Here is an 8,294-nt window from a genome sequence, read left to right as displayed (position 1 = left end):
GAAGGAGAGGGGGAGAAGATGAAATCGAGATGGAGAGTGATAAGTTTTGTTTGGGCCTTAAAATTAATTAATTAATTCCCAAATGAAATGGTGAAAGTGATGAGGGGCTTTTGCTTATTTGGCTTCTTTTTTTGGTTCTCATTTTAATAATGATATTATTAAAAAAAATTACCTTTTTATTTTTTATTTAAAAATTTGTCCACACGATTTCCAGAACAGAAGCACAAATCAGTACACCAGACTTTCGTTAAATTATCATAACTTCTTTCATCAAATTATCTTAACTTCTTCATCCGGTCTCTATCGAGGCTCCTAACCAGAAGCCCAAGACTATACATAAGGCTTTCATTAAATTATCATAACTTCTTCATCCGGTGCATTAAATTATCATAACTTCTTCATCCAGTCTCTGATCGAGGCATACAAGGTATCCATGCGAAGCTCATTGTATGCATTCACTCCTTTTATTGGTTTGGTGATTCCTGGATTCACATCACATACTACTTTGTATCATAGGAATTTATGAGGGATGTCAATTGAGACAGTATAGTGAGTTTCGAGTCAACCCTGCTTGGAGTGCGGATTAATCGGGTTAGAATTTTTCAACCATAGCCTTAAATAGTCGGTGGTTTCGGGCTAGTCGAACATGTTGATCGGGTTTAAAGCATATAATGTAACTTGTGTATGTTTTTAAGTCTTACAAATATATCTATAATGAATAAACATACAATTTCAAATTTAAAAGAGTTAAGGCCAAAATTGGTCCTAAACATATGGCCATTTTATCTTTTTGGTCCTAAATTTTATCTTTTGAATTTTTGGTCCTGCACATATGGAAATTTGATCATTTTGGTCCTCCGTCAATAGTTCCGTTAATTTTTTAACAGTCAACGCGTTTTGCCCAATTTTGACCAGATTAGGACTCCTAATTGAATCTGGAGAGCAGCGGCGCTGATTCCTCCCCTCGCCTCCTCCGGCGAGTTTGCGACCGACGTCGGGTCGTCCTCCACTGCCGGTGTTTCTCGACGAGTTGGAGCACGGCGGAAGTTCGACGACGACAACGAGCGGGCAGCGGTTAATGGGCGGTGGCTCCCCATCGGCTGAAGCCTCAACACCGAGGCTGACGGAGGACGGCAGCGCTGCAAGTCTGCCGGGGAGTCAGCGGCGGCAGCAACGGGACGGCTGTTCACCAAGAAGCGGCGCCTTCTCTCCAACCGAGGCTTCGTCGAATAGAGAAAACGACGGAGATAGAGAAACACCGGCGGTGGAGGACGACCCAACGTCGGTCGCAAACTCGCCGGAGGAGGCGAGGGGAGGAATCAGCGCCGCCGCTGATGGGTTTGATGGGAATGAGAATATGTGATTTGAGTGGGTCACTTTAATTAGGAAATAATTAGACATTAGTGACTTAAAATGATTCTAATCTGGTCAAAATTCGGCAAAACGCGTTGACTGTTAAAAAAATTAACGGAACTATTGACGGAGGACCAAAATGATCAAATTTCCATATGTGCAGGACCAAAAAATCCAAAAAATAAAGTTTATGACCAGAAAGATAAAATGGCCATATGTTTATCACCAATTTTGGCCTTTAACTCAATTTAAAACATTAACATACAATTTAAAATTTAAAACATTGACATACAATATAAAAGATATAACATTAAGTTCTTGATAAATTGTACAACAATCATTTCTAGCAAAGGCAATGTGCTTTAGAAATATCTAAAATCTAAACATTCAACATTTCAAAATTGGTAAGCACTATATGCATTATTCAGTTATCTTGCTTTATACTACTACTATATTAAATTTTCGTTTGACATTTAAGCGAAAAAACTTTCATGATTCATCATATCACCATTTTCTTAATACTTAGCAGCAAAACAGAATCTAAAATTCACATAATGCTTTCTCCAATATAATGTGTTTTCAACAAACAATATACTCCTTCTATTAACTATGATTCATAATAAAATTAGCAGCAAAAAATATATTTGGAACTTATATTTCTAAATTCAACCGAATTTAAAATTATAAAATTTTAAAATTTAGTTCTTTTGCTCACTACTAAATAAACCCTAGTTAAAAGAAAAATCTACCAATAATACTCCTAGTACTACTATTTTAGGATTGCAACAAACAAGATATACAAATACAAGATATTAAAATTATGATTTATAAATTCTTAAATGTTGGAAGACATAGAAACAATGATAAAATAATTCCAAATCCAAATATACTAACTGAACTATAAATGTACTAAATTAAAAAAAAACAAAAAACAAAAAAAAACAAACGTACTCAATCCAAAATTCAAGTTCTTAATTCATTCAACTCGATATCTCAGCACCTACTTTTGCTTTAGGGTCGATAATGTAGGCTCGTTTTAAACAATTCGCTGCTCGACAGACGAATTGGACGAGGACGAGCTACCATCTAAGTCGGACTCACTTTCATCGATCACTATATTGGACAAGGTAGAAACAGAACTAGTCGACGAATTGCCCAAGTCGGTAGCATACCAATCATCTATTCGCCTCTACCTTGCAAATAAACAACAAATCAAATTGTTAAAAAGAACACACTTATACTCTTTTCGTCTCATATAAAGTGGCACGTTATATAAACCTTAATTTCCGTCTCATGTATATCATCAAAAAGAACCCGGCCGCAAAATTTACAGCATCTGCACAAGATTATGATTATGTCAAACAATTATTTAACCTAATAACATACCATAAACCAAAAAAAAAAAAAACAAATTTAAGCGTTTTTCAATATATATATACGAAATCACTTTAAGAGCCTTACATTCTGAAGTCGGACTTAAAAGTCTTACGTCTTGTTCCACCTCCGGTTTCATAATGGAATTATGAATTTGAATTTAAAGAAACACTCGATGGATTATCTGGAATTATGAATTCTGGATTCATAATGGAATTATGAATTTGAATTTATAGAACAATCGGTGGATTATCAGAATAAATGGAATGCACGTACAGCGGTGGAACGAAAACGGATTCCGGGGGCGGTGGTTCCAAAATTCCGATACGAATAAATAATATAGGGGAGTACTTATTTATAAAGAATCGTTAACCTACGGGTAACAAATATATACGGAATATTAGGAATCCTTAACTTAACCTACGGAAACAAATTATATATAAAATATAAGGAATTAAATAGATAACCACCAATATTTTATTTGACTGATATAATTCATAGTTTATCAAGTTTAGTCTCACCCAGTTATAATAGTATTTTTTTAGTTTATCCTTTATTATATTGATAATGAAATAAAATCTAACAAATCTAAAAGAAAATTACACGTTAAAATAAAACTAACCATGAGAAATAATACTTATTCTTTTAGGATTTTCCCATGGCTAGTCTATTCTTAATTCATTAGCTATTGATTAGTTTGTATTCTTTTATTTTAATACTAATAGATTTTTTTATAACTAGATTAATTCATTTATCTTATAATTAATTTATTTATTCTTATTCTCATAGATTCATTACCTAATAATTAATTCATGTATGTTCTTTTATTCTCACATTAGTAATTTTTTACTATTATAATTTAAGTTTATTTTTTTCATGTTGTAAATAATGTCATTGTAAGATCACAAAGTTTTTCTTTCTAATTTAAGGAAAAAAATTTAGTCTCATAAATATGCATAACCTGTATCACGTAATATTAGTAAATTTAATTTTAAAGTTATGTAATTTATATAAATTTTACTCCATATTTCATTATTTCTATATTATTCATCTCTAACATTCTGTACTGTTTATATCAGGATTAGTTCGGTTGTTATTGACACTAAAAATATGCAACAATTGTTAACGGTAGTTTAGATCCTCAGTACTAAAATCCTAGCTCTGCCACTATTTGCTTGAAACATTCTAAAGACAAGAAACACGTGATTAAGTAAAATTGTAGTAGCAAGCCACTATTTGCTTGAAACATTCTAAAGACAAGAAACACGTGATTAAGTAAAATTGTAGTAGCAATCAACTATCGTGGACTTAGAGCACCATTTTGGATCACTATTGCGAGCCACGCACGTGCGGTTAAGTATAATTCGACAATAAACAAATTTTGCGATATCTTAATGCTTTGTACATTTTTAAGTCTTATAAACATTAATTCATGCTCTAGTGACGACATGAGCTTCTTTAAGTCAAAGGTGTTCTATATCCAACGAGGATCCCGATCTATTTGAAACCAAACTCTTTCTCCGCTTGAGAAAGCCTGGATGGGCCAACCGACCAAGTAGCTCAGCTTCAAGACGAACCTCCTCAGCTCGCCACCATCAACCGCGTACACAACGAATAACCACTTCTTCACATCTTGTGGCACACCTGACACCACCAAGCAAATAGGACTCCTCGTCCTCACAGTCGCAGTCCATTGCAGGATCATACCCACACTTAGCCCACAATGTGAGCATCTTTGCAGCGAGCTTATGGACAAGGAAACCTCGGCTCATCCTATCTAGAGACACGGACAATGCATATGGCATTTTGGAATGCATTTATGTTTTGGAATGCATTTTGTAGTATTATTTTATTTTAAAAAATAATTTACTTTTCTACCTATGTCTTTTTTTTTTTGGAATATGTTATTTTTAAAATTGTATATTTCACTTTTTGAGAAGGTAAGTAGGCAATATACACTTCTTTCATTAATCTTAACTTTTGGGAGAGGTTTTTACAACTTACCACAGAGAACTTTAAACCCCACAATTTGTGCTATTGATTTTCACTCTCTCTTTGAAAATTGTATTTTGCTCTTCTCCAATGGTATGCATCTAGTATGCTCATTTGATTGACGATCTCGGTTTAAAAAGTAAGAATATTTTGTTGCAATTAAATTATTCTTTTGATATTTTTCAAATCATGTTCCACTGACACTTTTTCCTCGCCATAGCTTTTATTTGAAAGAGTATTAACAATGAAACAAAATTCAACCGATCTACAAGAAAATTGTAGATTAAAATAAAAATTTAACAACAAACAATTAATATACTCTTACTATTTAATACTATGATTCATAAAAATATTAGCAGCAAATAATATATTTGGAACTTATATTTCTAAACTGAACCGAATTTAAAATTACTAATTTCAAATTTTAAATTTTAAAATTTAGATATTTTGCACACTACTAAATAAACCATAGCTAAACGAAATATCTACCAACAAATGGTTTACTCAAAACTAATACTCCAAGTAATATTTTAGGATTGCAACACACACGATATACAAATATACTAACTGCTATAAAATTATTCCCAATAAAGGAGTATGATTTATAAATTCTTAAGGCATAGAAAAACAAACGAAATAAAATTATTCCCAATCCAAATATACTAACTGAACTATAAATGTACTAAATGAAAAAAAAAAAACGTACTCAGTCCAAACTCAATCTCGGCACCTACTTTTGCTTTAGGGTCGATAATGTAGGCTCGTTTTAAACAATTCGCTGCTCGACAGACGAATTGGACGAGGACGAGCTACCATCTAAGTCGGACTCACTTTCATCGATCACTATATTGGACAAGGTAGAAACAGAACTAGTCGACGAATTGCCCAAGTTGGTAGCATACCAATCATCTATTCGCCTCTACCTCGCAAATAAACAACAAATCAAATCGTTAAAAAGAACAAATTTATACTCTTATCGTCTCATATAAAGTGGCACGTTATACAAACCTTAATTTCCTCCTTAGGTTTATCCTCAAAAAGAACTCGGCCGCATGATTTACAGCATCTACACATGATTATTTTATGTCAAACAATTATTTAACCTAACCGCATACTATAAACCAAAAAAAAAAAAAAAACAAATTTAAGAATTTTTAATATGTAAAAGAAATAACTTTAAAGGAACCTTACATATGGAAATCGACCTTAAGAGTATCACATCTTTTTGCACAGCTAGAGCACCATTCCGATTTCATAATGAAATTATGAATTTGAATTTATCGAAACAATCAGTGCGTGGTTTATCGGAATAATTGGAACACACGTACGTACGGCGGTGGAATGGAAACGGATTCCGGCGGCGGTGGTTCCAAAATTCCGATGAGAATAAATAATATAGGGGAGTACTTATTTATAAAGAATCCTTAACCTACGGAAACAAATATATACGGAAAATTAGGAATCCTTAACCTACGGAAACAAATATATACGGAAAATTAGGAATCCTTAACCTACGGAAACAATATTTTATTTGACTGATTATATATATGTTAAAATTATTATTATAATATTATTTAAAAAGGAAACAAAATCTAACAAATCTGAAAGAAAATTACACGTTAAAATAGAACCAACCATGATAAAATACTTATTTTTTCAGGATTTTTCCATCGCTAGTCTTATTCTAAATTCATTAGCTATTAATTTATTTGTATTCTTTTATTTTATTATACTAATAAAATTTTTTTATAACTAGATTAATTCATTTATCTAATAATTAATTAATTTTTTTGATTCCCATAAATTCATTAGGTAATAATTAATTATGTATGTTCTTTTTTTCTCACATTAGTCATTCTGTACTATTAAAATTTAAGTTAAATTTTTTCATTTTGTAAATTGTTTTTGTAAGTTAACAAAGTAATATTCTTTCTTATTTAAGGAAAAAAAATAGTCTCATAAATGCATATATTATAGTATCATGTAGTATTAGTAAATTTAATTTTAAAGTATGTATTTGATATAAATTTTACTAATTTTCAATTATTTCTCTATTATATAAAGCATTCTAGTATATTGTTTATGTCGGGATTAATTCGGCTGTTACTGACACTGCAAATATAAAACCATTGTTAACAGTAGTTTAGATCTCCAATATTAAAATCCATGTCAGCCAGTATTTGTATGGAACATCCCAAAGCCAAGAAACATGTGATTAGGTAGAACTGTAGTAGCAATCAATTATCATGGACTTTGAGCACCATTTTGGGTTTCTATTGTGAGCTACAAAAATTAAAAGTTAAGTATAATTCGACAATAAACAAATTTTACCACATCTTAATGATTTGTACATTTTTAAGTCTTATAAACATGAATTCATCCTCTACCGACGACATGAGCCTCTTTAAGTCGAAGTTAAAGGTGTTCTATTTCGGATCTATGTAGAATTATTTTCAAGAAGTCAGTGTCGAGTCAAGTATGATTTTTGGAATACATTTTCAAAAAAGTATTTTGAAAATGACGTCGGTTTATGTTAACTTAAAGACAAGAACGATATCCTTAGTATTCAATGAAATTGATAAAATTTGTGAAGTCATGAAAACCAGCTCTCTTTTGAAAGTGGAATGTATTTTTTCTAAGAAAATGATGGTATTGTAAAGAATCAGATCAAAAATAATTTTGAAAGATGAAAAAAAATCAAGTCAGTGTCTTAACGGTATTTTGATTTTTGAAGCTATATAGATTGATAACTTAATTTTTTTTAGCTATTTATTAGAAAACTATAGATTGAAGTAGGAAAAGCCAAGCCACATTCTCTTATGGAATCCACCTCATCACTGCAGTGATTTTCATACATTCACATGTGTGAGTGTTAATCAACCCGTGAACCATTGAAGCACTGATTCTCTTCAAAAAGACAACACCATTTCTGAATCACCACAAATGGTCCTACAATAGTACTAGTGTTATTATTTTCATTTATTCCACCCCAAATAACCAAGAGAGAGATTGAGAGATCCGTGAGTTTCAGATTTTGATCATCTGGGAATATAATACTATCAACCCTATTTAAAGAAGTTTATGGATATATTTGGATATTGTCAAAAATACTACTAGTATCTGTGTTAAAATTGAATACTACTCCATAATTTTTGAGGAAATTGAAGCAGGATATATATGGAATTGAAGATCCAATCCAAACATCTTCCATGCATATGCTAAAAATCCATGGCACGTAGTCACGTACATATATTTGTGATATTGTTTTGTCAAGTTAAGAACAAAGTCTACTCCTTTAATTTCATAGCTTAAATTATGTGAAATAAAAGTGTTTCATACAGATCCAAAGTGTAGAATCTGTGAAGAAAGATACACATTTGTTGTGTTTTAATATTATTCCGTTTGTATCTATAAATAAATACCTTGTGACTGAGTTGTTGTACCTATCGTATTCTACAATGAATCCAATTGATAGCGACCAAATTAATAACTCACTTTCAAACATGGTGTTCTATCTTATCCAACATAAAAATAAATATAATTAGATGCAACTACCTAATTAAGTGAGACGAGAG

General features: G+C 31.6%; 1 long non-coding RNA gene across 1 annotated transcript; it reads right to left on the bottom strand.

Moving 5' to 3' along the window:
• Positions 1–2,202: 2,202 nt before the first annotated feature.
• Positions 2,203–3,015, bottom strand: LOC125187001. The gene is made up of 3 exons (XR_007170547.1): positions 2,815–3,015; positions 2,632–2,689; positions 2,203–2,542 (listed from the first exon to the last, which is right to left on the bottom strand). It is a non-coding gene; the product is annotated as an uncharacterized LOC125187001 (long non-coding RNA).
• Positions 3,016–8,294: the final 5,279 nt, after the last annotated feature.

This window comes from Salvia hispanica, chromosome 5 (assembly GCF_023119035.1).
Source record: "Salvia hispanica cultivar TCC Black 2014 chromosome 5, UniMelb_Shisp_WGS_1.0, whole genome shotgun sequence".
NCBI lineage: Eukaryota > Viridiplantae > Streptophyta > Magnoliopsida > Lamiales > Lamiaceae > Salvia > Salvia hispanica.
Note: the sequence above shows the minus strand (reverse complement) of the source record. Positions and strands in the feature narration are given on the sequence as shown.